Source organism: Urocitellus parryii, chromosome 3 (genome assembly GCF_045843805.1).
Source record: "Urocitellus parryii isolate mUroPar1 chromosome 3, mUroPar1.hap1, whole genome shotgun sequence".
Lineage (NCBI taxonomy): Eukaryota > Metazoa > Chordata > Mammalia > Rodentia > Sciuridae > Urocitellus > Urocitellus parryii.
In genome coordinates, this window is record NC_135533.1 from 128,822,274 (window position 1) to 128,835,009 (window position 12,736).

General features: G+C 42.7%; 1 pseudogene; it reads right to left on the reverse strand.

Moving 5' to 3' along the window:
* Positions 1 to 772: 772 nt before the first annotated feature.
* On the reverse strand, positions 773 to 1,557 carry LOC144254019 (eukaryotic translation initiation factor 1 pseudogene; annotated as a pseudogene).
* Positions 1,558 to 12,736: the final 11,179 nt, after the last annotated feature.

Sequence of the window (12,736 nt, forward strand, 5' to 3'; positions counted from 1 at the left end):
AATATTTACTTGACTTTAGATCAATGAATGCAATTTTGTTTATTTTGAACCCATTATTAGGGAAAGATGTCACAGTTACAAGCTGAGCTTTACTAGTGAAATTTGCAAGTAATTATTTGTAATGATATGCAAATTACCTTCAGGCAATTCAGTCAAAAGATGGAAGATGGAGTGGCAGCATTAAAACTGCAGGGATGAGCTGCTACAGAACACAAAACACTATTTTAAAAAATAATTTCAGCAATTTGGAAAAATGAATAAGAGTTTATCCTTTTGTTAATTATTTTGAAAAAAAAGTTAAATTATGATATGAGCTTAAGGCATGTGATCTCCAATGAAAACTTTCCTCTTGGAAATCACTCTAAACTTACTCCCCCAGTTTCTTTTTTTTTTTCTGAAAACAAGTTTTATTTAAATAAGGGTTTAAATACATTACATAACATTAAAACTGGAAGGGAAAAAGAAAACCAAAAACCAGTTTATCACTTCACATGGCACTGGGCAGCTGTTGCTAGTGAGTTGCAAAGCTCTACAGCTAGCTACAGGACTGATAACATCAGTTTGGAATTTGTTCCCTTGTCAAAAGTTTAACTGATATTAAGCTGGCCTCACATTCCGTTGTTTTGGATACCCCTTAGCTTGAATATGTCTAGTCAAAAAGAAGACCTTGGTGGCAAGCCAGATGTCACATCACCTCACTGGAAGGAAGATGGCCTCTGAGTTCTGCCCACCTGGTCAAGTTAGACACAAGGGATTCTTTTTAAAAAACAAAATGAAACAAAAAAACCCCAAAACTACCAAAGGCCCCCCTTCTAGTGGTACAGCTGCCTTACCCCATTCCTCCTGATCAGGTCATGACACTCTTAGGGCAGGGGCCTCAGCTGAGGGAGACTTGAGAAGCTTCTGGTCAGACACAGCCATCTGATCTTGGGGCTCTGGGCTTTGCTGAAACATCACGTTATTGCTTTGTTTCAGGGTGGACACTGACAGGCACCTACTGCTTGGCATCTGTTTAAATGAGGGACTTCAAGACTAGACTGCATGGCTCTTTTCAGTTTATTGTATGAAGGAGTTACACTAGTCCAAGTTAAAAGCGGACCCCAAATGGTTACATTATACAAGCTGTGAGGTTTTTAAACTTGTGACAAGGGACAGAAGGGGAATTCTACTCATTGCAAGGAAATCCTCACTTAAGCTTCAGTGAGCCACAAGCACTTAAAACCCATGAACCTTCAGCTGATCGTCCTTAGCCAGTCCAATCTCTACCAGGAACTGGCATATGTTCTTGCGCTGGTCACCCTGTAGCTGAATTACTTCTCCATATTCTGGATGCTCAATTACAGTACCATTGCAGGCAAATTTCTTCTTAAACGCCTTCACTAGTTTCTTTTTATCATAATCATCAGCGATCCCTTGGACAGTAGTAAGGGTCTTCCTGCAGTTTCTCTGTTGAATTCTTATATGGATATAATCCTCAGTGCCAGCAGGAAGCAGGTCATCACCCTTACTTGCATCAGCAAAGGGGTCGAAAGAGTGGAGGTTCTGGATAGCGGACATACCGTAAGATTCCTTTTCCTCTGTGGAAACGGCCTGCGGAAGGCGACTGCGGGAGAAGGGGGGGGCGGGGCTCGAGGGGGAGCTGCTGAGTCCTCTGCGGCGGCTCAGTGACTGGGGCCTCCCCCAGTTTCTTAATACAACCTTGAAAAGATTACAGATTTGAGCAAAAGAGTCATAAAAGTGTACATGTGATACTGCAGCTGGAACCTGTCTGAAATTTAAAGAATTTTCGAATTCAGTGGTAAATTAGCTTGGATTTCACACAGAAATGGTGGGTCAGGGGTCTAGATGACGGATGTGTAGCTCTGGGTGATTACTTAGCCTTCCTCAGCTTCCATTCTGTCAATTGGGATTGCTTAATACATGTCTTCCTTAGGAGAAGATCATAACCACTAAGTGAAAATATGATTATATATGGTCTGGCTTTGAATAAGAAACTTAATAAGAAATTAAAATATTAAAATTGCTATGGTTATTTTCTATGCTGGGGGTGTTTTAGTCAGTTTTCCGTCCCATTACAAAATGCCTGAGATAATTGACTCAAAGAGATGAAAGGTTTGTTTTGTCTTATGGTTTCAATCAATGGTCACCTGGCCCCAATGTTCCAGGACTGTGGTGGGCAGAACCTCAAGGCAGGGAGGGAGGAGCTGAGCAAGGCTGCAGATCTCCTGCAGCTGACAGCAGAGAGAAAAAGAGGCTGAGGTCCCAATATGCCCTTCAATGCACACCAGTGACTTAGCTTCCTCCCAATAGGCTCCACCTATTAAAGGTATAGCTTAACCAAGACTTTAATACATGGTATTTGGGGGGCATTTATAATAAAAATTGTAACAAGATTAAAAACATTAATGTTTATATGTTGTAAAAAACCCAATTTATATTATCCATGATTAAAACAAATCAAACAATGCAAAGGAGTTTGCAACAGCTAGAAGCATTGAGAATTAATTGCCTTACCATCTGTGTCCTCTACTCTTGTCTTCACAGAGAATCCTTTCTAGATTAGCACAAGTCAATGAGTTATAATTATTGTGTAAACTGTAGAGTTATCCAGTGCATATCCACACACATTTCACCCTTAAAAAATACATATAGAAGCATATCCTACTCTGAGCTCTGATCTCACTTTATGTTGCTCAGTCTAACCCATAAAGATCATTCCACATCTACATACACAGAGCTGTTTCTATGGCTTTCCTGCCTTTGCTCCTGATGGTTTCCTTTGGAGGAGAGGCATAGAAAGTCATTTCCTCCTTGGGTCTGCAGGTCATTAGCTTCCCTTTCTGACTTTACAGGCAGCGTTCCAGTGCATTGATGGACACAGCGTTTTGGTCTCATGGTATCAGTCAGGTGTTGTGGTTTGGATATGAGGTGTCTTCCAAATATTTTGTGTTAACGCAGGAAAGTTCCAAGGTGAAATGATTGGACTGTGAGAGTTATAACCTAATCAGTACATTTACATGGACTAACTAGGTGGCAACTGTAGTAGATGGGGCATGGCTGGAGGAGGTGGGTCACTGAGGGCATGCCCTGGGAGGGTCCATCTTTCCTGTGGATTCTTCTCCTTCTCTCTCTCTGCTTCCTGACGGCCATGAGGTGAGTAACTTTACAACCTTTCACCATGATGTTCTGCGTCACTCTGGAACCAAAGGTTCAGAGCAGTGGAACCAGCCAATCGTGGACTGAATCTATGAAACCGTGAGGCAAAATAAACTATCCTTCCTCTGTGTGTGGCATTTTGGTTACAGCAATGAAAAGGTGAATAACACACTCAGGTAGTCATTGTTTGAAATTATCCTAGCTGGAATTACAGATACCAGGTAAGGCAAGGCCTCCTGCCTTCTGAAATTATGCCAACCTAATGGTGGATATTTTTACTCAAACAACTTTGAAATATGTGTCTAAAACATACTTAACTTCAGGGGTACAGGGAAGGAACATTACCTTCCAGGCTCCATGTACTGGAACTAATGTTATAATTCATGAAAGGCAGCAGCAGACAGTGAATTTGCTCTATTTAGTAAATTTTCTCAGTAGTTAACCTGCTAATCAAGCAGTTTAGCTTCTGGTGAATATTTGAGAGCCACTGAGTTATAAATCTGGTGTAGATCTTATCATCTTTGCATTCAAACTTTGCCATAATATAGGGAATGAGAAACTAGCTTAAAGTCACTCTCTAATATGCTCATAACTTCCTTTTCCAGGCCAAGAAAGCTGCTACTAGTCCTGATTCTGGACAATAGGGTCCAATAGATCTGGACAATAGATCTTACCAAGCCTAAGTGCCAACTCTTGACATACCATGTCATCCTTGCTTTCTATTCTACATGATCATACATGGTCATACATGATCATAAAATTTGCATTACCTCTCCTACTTCAAAATTTGGCCCAAATCCCCTTCACTAGTCAGGGTTAAAACACTGTATGAGGTTAAGGAGATTTTATACTCAACTCCTATTCACCCCATTGATGAGGGAGGGATTCCTATACTAGGGTGATGGAGCCCCCAATTACCCACCTCCTCTAGCCACAGCCTACTGGATACTTGACCCTGGACACTTGATGCAAATTCTATAGCCATTTCAAAAATTCGAGTTGCCCCCAATTAAATGTCTACAGAAAGCAAGAGTGAACAAATGTGTGAGCATTTGGGAGTCATGGGGCCTATGGCAAGTGGAATGCAGGTACCCTTTCCAAAGATGGGAACATGGAGACCAGTGTGTGTCCTTGGTGCCTCTGTCCTCCACCAGAAATGTGAAGCTGGAACTGAAATGAAGTTCATACACCTAAGACTCTGTTTCTTAATTCAGTTATCATGCAATTAAGTAGTCAGGATAGCTGCCTATTTTAGTTATGAAGGCTCAGATTTTTAGAGTCAAGAAAGTAGGCATGGAATGTGGCATGTGGGTAGATTCCTATTTAGCACAAGTCAAAGAGTTATAATTATTGTGTAAACTGCAAGCATGTGCCTAGGTTGAAATTCTGTGGGAGCTCTGGGTATTAAGGAATCAAAGAAAAGATTTTTAAGATCTACAGGAAGACCTACCTATTAGTAAGAGATATATTGAAATTACCCAGGAATATTGTATTGGAGTCTATCTGTGACTTTATGTTGATAGCGTTTGTTTTATTTATGTAGCTGCACTCACATTGGTGGCATAAATATTTGCAATGATTAGAACTTTTTGTTAGAGTTCTTTACCAGTATGAAATGGCCTTCCTTGGCTCTTCTGATTAATTATGGCTTGAATTTTGCTTTGTCGGATATGAGAGTAGCTACTCCTGCTTGCCTTTGGTCTCCTTTTGCAAGATATATCTTTTTTCCAATGTTTCATCTTCCACATATGAATATCTTTGCCTGAAAGATGAGTCACTTTTAAATAACATATGGTTAGGTCCTGACAATCCTCTCTGCCAGTCTACATCTTTTAATTGGAGAGTTGAGACCATTTATATTCAGTGTATTATAGAGCAATTATTATTTTAATTCATTTTTATTTATTTCTAACGTTTTATTCAGACTTACTCCTTGGCTAAGCTACTTTTCTGGTGAGATTAATTCATTTGCTCTTTTTGAAGTTTGTTTTCATTTCCTATGCATGAAACACTGTGCTTCTGCCCAGCAAAGGAAACCAAAGCATGAAGGGGAAAGATCTTTGCCAGTTGCTCCTTCACAGTGGAGACATAATCAGAATATATAAAAAACTTTAAAACATCAACACCAAGGAAACAAATTAACCCAATAAAAGGACAAAAGAATTAAACAGATGTTTCTCCAAAGAAGAAATACAAATAGCCCACAAATACTTGAAGAAAAATGTACTTGCATTCTTAAAGGTAGATGTAGAAATAAAGATGAATTTAGAAACTTCACACCATCATCTAAGGAAACTCAGAACTTACTGGGCTTCCTATCACATGCTCCCACGGGTCCATTTAGTGCATGGTACAGAAGTTAAAGCCTTCAATTCTGGAGTAAACTTCTGGCTTCAAATCCTGGCTCAGCCTCAAATTGCTAATTATCTTACCTTGGCTCCTCAGTTTGCTCATCTGTGAAACAGCCTCTCAAGAAAAGGCCCATTTCTTAGGACAGTGCTGAAAACTGAGTAGAATTAAGCACCTGAAATTCCTCAGACTGTGCTGCTGCATGGTAAGAAATCAAAAAGGTACTTGGGGCCTATTAATATCATGACTAATTTGATTTAAATGCAGGGAGATAGTAATCAGAGTTTGTGACTCCTGACATCTCAATTTCTTCTTGGTTTTTTTGGGTTGTTTCTGTAGGATTAACTGTGAATTCATCAACATATATGACTTCCCAGGACATGATGTCCTCTTACAATACGTGAGACAGGGATATAGGACATTCTGTCCCTGTACACTTCTCACGAGCTTCAACGGCTCTATGAGGAAGCTCCTCAAAAGTTAAAAAGTCAAGACATAAGTGGGAGAAGTTTGAAAATCAACTTTACTTTCTGATTTTGGAAAAGTGCAATAACTACAACTTACTAATCACTCACAAAGTCTTGGGCATGGTGTATGTTAGTCTATTTATAAGACTTCAATAAGTTGTATCATTTACTCCAAACTGTGCATAAAAATTTATACCTGTGCCTACATTTTTTCCTATTTATTTATCTGTCTACATATCTTATAGACATCAATCTACCTCTGCATTTATAAGTATGCTGAGTGATGTATCTAGGGTCAGAAAACCAATAAATGCAGTAGTCAAGATCCCCAAAGATGCTATCAGTTATCTGTTAAAATCTTTAGGTGGATGAAACCCAGTGTGCAGTACCTAGTGTTTGCATACTCTTTTAACTGTAGTGATGATTCAGATTGGGAAGAATGGATCTGAGAGAGGTCCCACGCTTGCCAAAACCTGCAAACATAGCCATGGCCAGGGATGTTTTGAATTCAGGGTCCCCGTATCGATGCGTCTGCTGAGATAATGGCTATGCCCTTTTGCCTTTGAGGCTTGAGTTAAGCATCCCTGTGCTTTTGTCTGGCAAGTGGGTTTGTTCATGGCTGAGGGTGACTTCCCCAGGGCATTGTTGAACTCTGATTTCATAAGTGGGAGTTAGGTGGGTGTGTGAAGGAAGTCTCTCCTTTACCCACTTTCTTTATTCTTTTATTTTCCCATTTTGTTGGCTCCCTCTATACACATAAATGTTATATACAGCCTTAGAAACCCCTCCTGCCACACCCCATGACTAAGTAATGGAATTAGTCATGTTTAATAAAAATTTTATTTAAGAGAAAATTATCATTAGCCTTAATGAGACACTTGCACCCCTTTCCCTGTACAGAAAGCAGCCACAGGAAAACATGGTGGACACACCAAAGGTCAAGTTCCAAGTATACAAACTAATGGTCAGTCTTCCTTCATGGAAGAGAGGAAGGAAGGAAGGAAGGAAGGAAGGAAGGAAGGAAGGAAGGAAGGAAGGAAGGGAGGGAGGGAGGGAGGGAGGGAGGAAGAAAAGGAGAGAGGGAGGGAGGAAGGAAAGGAGGGAGGGAGGAAAGGAGGGAGGGAGGGAGGGAGGGAGGAAAGGAGGAGGGAGGATGGAAGGAAAGGAGGGAGGGAGGGAGGGAGGATGGAAGGAAAGGAGGGAGGGAGGGAGGGAGGAAGAAAGAAAGAAAGAAATTTGCTAATGTTTGGGAATATAAAGATGTTCTAGCACCAAATGAGATTTTTTTCTCCTTGATATAATTTGAAGAATTAAAACATAATTTGACTAGGAAGAACCTTTCTTACTGTTACTCAAAGCCATTTAATATTTGCCATCATTAGAATTCTGCCACACTCAGGAAAACATGGAACCATATTATCACTGATCCATTTTTAGTGTTTCTTTGAGAATTAATCCACATAATTACTTACTGGATACTTGAACTTGGACCTTTCTGAAGCTCTGCTTCTCCATTAAAGACTGGGAGAAGAGGAACGGAGGCTGTTGGGACAGTAGTGGGACGTTCAGTCATACAGGAGGAGTATGTTCAAGAGCCTTGTTATAAATCTGTGCCTGGGAATAACAGCATATTGTAATCCCATAACACATACTGAAGTGCTCTCACCATTATATAATGTATATATTAATGCACAGATAATGCAGAAGGTCATCAGTCATGACTTTGTGTGTGTGTGTGTGTGTGTGTGTAAACATTGTGCTCATGATAAATATGATTTCACCTGCCAATTTAAAAATAAAAGTTAAATTTTAAAAGAGGCAAAAAATCCATCATCTAAATAATATTACAGTGGATGGGAAGTGCTCATCTCCCTGAGAAGGTAAGTGGCCAATGAACATGTGTGCTGAGAAGTGGCCCCTCAGTGCTTCTGGTGGAGCTCTCTGGTGGATGGTGACAACCACTTGTGCAGATGATTTGAGGACCAGATGTCTCAGCACAGCACACACTCTCTAACCCTACATACAGGCCTGGGAAATAGAGAAGGCTGAGACAGAGCCTCCTGCCATCTTTGAAAAATGGCAACCTGGAAAAGAAGCCAAGCCAGAAGAAAAGCAAAATTATTTTTGAACACCCCCCCGCAAAATAAGTGTATAAACAGAGACCCAAACTGTTATCATGAAGGTCTTGAAATTCATTCAGGCTCCTGATGTGACTCTGGGATGCTGGCTTCTCTAAGCGTCCGGGCAGGCCCTTTGGCGTCATTGTGCCTTGTGTCACTAGAATCAAGATGGGAAGAACTGGTCACTTTCTATCAGAAGGCAAAATATGAATTACAACAAAATAAAAAAGAGCCTCTGCAGAATCTCAATCTGAACTTTAGTGGTGTCACATATGCTAGGCACTATGTAATATATAATATGTGATTACATATTTTATATTATAAACAAATATATATATATATATATATATAAACTGTTTTTTCATTAAACTGTTTCTCCACGTAGCCTCATATTTTGAATAAGAGACCTATTTCTAGGAAGGAAACAAGATGAAAAGTAGTCCAATTGACTAGTATAAATGCCTTTAAATAGTAACCAGAAGAGGTGCTGAGGTTCAGCTCAATGGCAGAGCACATGGTAAGATGTGGGTTCAGTCCCCAGCACCAATGAATAAATAAATCCTGGAAGAATTGATGAGGATTGCATTTTAGAAAAGGGAGCAGGAAAAGAAATTGGCATAAAATACAACTAAATGACACCAATGCTTGAAGCCAGTTTGGGGTACATGAATCCTTCGTTTAAAAAGAGGGGAGGATATTATTTAAGCAGTTAACTCCCAGATATTTTTCATGAAGAAAAGCAAACTAATCCAAGAAAAACATTGAACTATGCAACTTCACAGAGTTTGGGTAAGCTTCATGTCCCCAGGGACTTCACCAGAGCAGTAAGGGTCATCTAAGAGGTCTTACGTGTGGAATTGGAAGGAAAGAAACTCTCCCCTCACTTTTGTAAGGGTCCCCCACCTCCCACATCTTCTTTAAGATGGTCATCTCAAAAGTCCTAGCAGGTGAGAGCCTGAGTGCCCAACCCTGAAGCTCCAACAGGGTTTTTAGTGGTCAGGGCCTGGGCACCATCACCAGCATCTTGAGGATTTTAATATTTAAAAATATTGTTTTAGTTGTAGATGGACACACACCTTTATTTTATTTATTTATATGTTGTGCTGAGAATCAAACCCAGTGCCTCACACATGCTAGGCAGGCGCTCAACCACTGAGCCCCAGCCCCAGCCCAGGATTTGAATTTTGAAAAGCAAACTTTCTCCAGTCCACATTGTCATATTTTAATATTAACGTAGTAACCTTTTCCCAGGAAAAAACAAATATGCTACTATAATAAATAATATAAACTTTGAATGTAGCAGTATTTCTTTATCTCTGAGAAGCTGTTACTAAGTCCATGATATACCTATTCCTATGACTCTTCTCTGCAGCTGAGAATTTTGGAAATGAGTTAATATTATTGGGCTTCAGCCATGGGCCAGACACAGGTGATGGTACACCATTGTCCAAGAATCCTCTGATACAGTATTTTATTAGGCATATTTATATGAAAAATCTGAGGTCAAAAGTGTGAGTTAACTTTTCCAAGATCAAACATCGAGTGGACCATGAAGACAGAGGCTGAGGGGCTCAGGAGTGACCCCTGCCTCACCTCTGTGACAGGCTGGTTTTGAAAATCAGGATGTGGTCCTTCTTTCCCAGTGTTGAAGATTAAACACCCGAGAAACACAGAGGCAAAAAGTAAAGAGCAGGAACTAAAGTTTATTTAAGAAACAGAATAAAGAGAGAGAGAGAAAGAGAGACTCGTCGGGAGAGGAGGGGGCCCAGAGCTGGTGTCCAGGGAGGGGGGTGTCCTGCTGCTTTATGGTTTTCAGGTTTCCTTTCTTCTCCTGCCTACCTGACCAAAGGCAGGAAGAGAGCCATTCAGGGGTGATGGCTTGTGTTGGAAAGTACCCTCCCCCAAGGCTGTTAGCCACCCATGGATGGGGATGGGAAGTGCTATCTATGCATTTTCTTTTCTTTGATAATCAGCCACCTGCCCTTTGCCCTGGTCTCAGTTGCATACTCATCTGGAAAGTCACATCTAGCTACTGTTTGGCCACAGGGATCTCCTGATCCCCCATCCTGAGAGCGCTTGGACAGCAGTAGAATCAGTAACACCAGAGCCCAGGAAGTCCCTCTTCAGAACTGACCCCTACATGAGCACTGCCCATCCTGTGCTCTCTCTATAAACCAGGCTCTGCTCTCCAGTTACCCAGTGGACTAATGATTGGAAAAGCACAAGTGCTCCTCTAACCAAGCCCGAGAGAAGAAAAACAAGCTGAAACAATGGATTTGATCTTGAGCTCGGTGACTGCTCCCACATGTTCACCTGGGAAGCTGGGGAGCCGAATGAAGCTCATCATTAAGTGTATGGTTGACAGATAAAACTGCTAGAAGCAGCAGGAAGCTGAGTGATGCTGAGCTTCTCCATGAGGAGTTCGAGAGAGGCTGGGGCCACCCTTATGGAGACAGGGCCTTGAGCTGGGGGGAACTGTGCCTGAGTTTACCTGAGTGCCCCAGGGTAGGGATGGAGAGTTGATTTGTGTCAAGTCAGCAGTTCTCACACTTCCTGGAGAAGAGCCAAGAGGAACCTGGCAGAGGTCTGAGCCAGGCAGAGGTCTGAGTCACAACTGTGGAGAAAACAGTGAGGTAAAGAGAAAACTACACCTTGAGAATGTCTGTCTGACAGTGATGTGTCTTACTGTGTTCAAGTGATTTCAGAGAGAGAGAGAAAGAGAGAGAGAGAGAGAGAGAGAGAGAGAGAGAGAGAGAGAGAGAGAGAGAAACACAGATAGAAAGAGACAGGAGGGACTTTGAGAGAAAGAGTACACAAATTACATGTAGCTCTGGCAAATCAGCTGGAAACTCCATTTAGTAAGTGTTGGCCTCCAAAATCAAGAGGGGAATGAGGGACTCAGATGTCCTCTGTTCTTTGTTTGCTGGAGTCCACGAAGACTCTGCATCTGAGCAGCTCTTTAGACTGTATATGGTTCTAGCATCGCAAGATTCATAACTTCTTATAATTTCTCCTTAAATGCAAGCCAACAACTTCCCTTGCCTTCCTTCAAAGAAATGGCCATCTGTGCTCACCCTCATGGGCCTCCTGTAGGATTTCCCAGAAACCAGCACACTGCCCTTCAGAGCTGCACCCTCCTATCTCAGTGTGGACCCTGGCAGCAAAGTGTACCATCCATGAGGGGCATATCTCTGCAGGGTTTGGAACCAACAGGGACGTCAGAGCGCCCAGGGGCAGAGCATGTGGAAAGTCAGCCATGCTCTGCCCCCAAGTGTTGGGAATTTCAAAAATAAGCACCTGGTATGAGGAGCTGCCCACAGGAGTTTGGCTGGGCAGAGGCAGGGAAGAGCTCTCCCAAGATGCAAGAGACGGGAAAATAAACGGTCCAAGCTCTCTAATCTCAAACCAGGTCTTCACATGAGCTGCCTGCAAGGATGGAGAGGGCCATGCACAGGTTGGGCTTTATCATGGAGAGAACAAGGTCCTCAAAACATCATTGGTTCTTGGTCATCTGCTCCTCATTGCGTGGGCCTGACTTCCTTGTGGTGGCAGCTCCATGTGGAGACCCACAGAGACCATCAGTGGCACTTAGAGGGAGAGGATGGGGGAGTTGGGAGGAGGGGAAGACAGAGACAGAGCCAGGGAGAGAGAAACTCAGATTAAACCTTGCTCTCTCACCATTTTTGCACAGGCCCAGGTCTACACCTCAACACCTGTCCATCTTCATCACAGTCCCCATCACCACGGGCACATCCTTGACTGGCAGGGCCTGGCTCATGAGTCCTTATCTGCAGGTCTGAGTCCTGGTCACTCAATTCATAGGAGTGTTTCTTCCCCACTGTTGAGAGCCACAGCCAAAGGGGCCCCAGCAAACTTCCAGCTGCCAGCAAACTTCCAGCTGCCGGCTGATGATTGGCTCACAGTGGCCCCAGCAACATCTAGATGATTGGCTCCTCTGCGGTGATGTTCATTGGGCTGTTTCCCTGCCCTTCAGACTGCCAGCTGATGATTGGCTCACAGCGGCCCCAGCAACATCTAGCTGATTGGCTCCTCTGCGGTCATGTTCATTGGGCTGTTTCCCTGCCCTTCAGACTACGGAACTGCTCATTGGGGGACTTCTTTGGCTCCGCCCACGCGACCCAGCCAATCGGCCTCAAGAGCAGGAGGATGGGGGGAGGTGGTGGTTGGTGTGTGGGGAGAGGCGTGTGGAAGCCGGTGGTGGCAGTTGGGCTCTGAGGGTTTTTCCTGAGGAGCTGTTTTGTTTGGCATTTGTAGTTTTAAAAATAAAGTTTGTTTCTTTTGACAAGTGGCTCCTGAATTGTGCCCAGCCAGACTGCGGCACCCACAATGACAGGAGAGGAAGAAATGCAGCCTGTACAGGAAAAATGATGAAAGATCATCTGCATTCCACCAGCGCCCCATGCATCTATGTGGCCATTTACATCACGGCTGTAAATAAAGGTTGTAGTCCAGAGGCACAGGGAGGTTCTTGCCTATCCAGGGTCCATCTGAGTACACTCCACACACATTAGGATTCATGATGGTTTCAGGGACTGTCATCCCCAAACAGGGAACTTGGTACCATATCTGGGACATACAAGTGTGCAATAATTCACACACAGCTCAAGTGAATGAGTGCAGAGA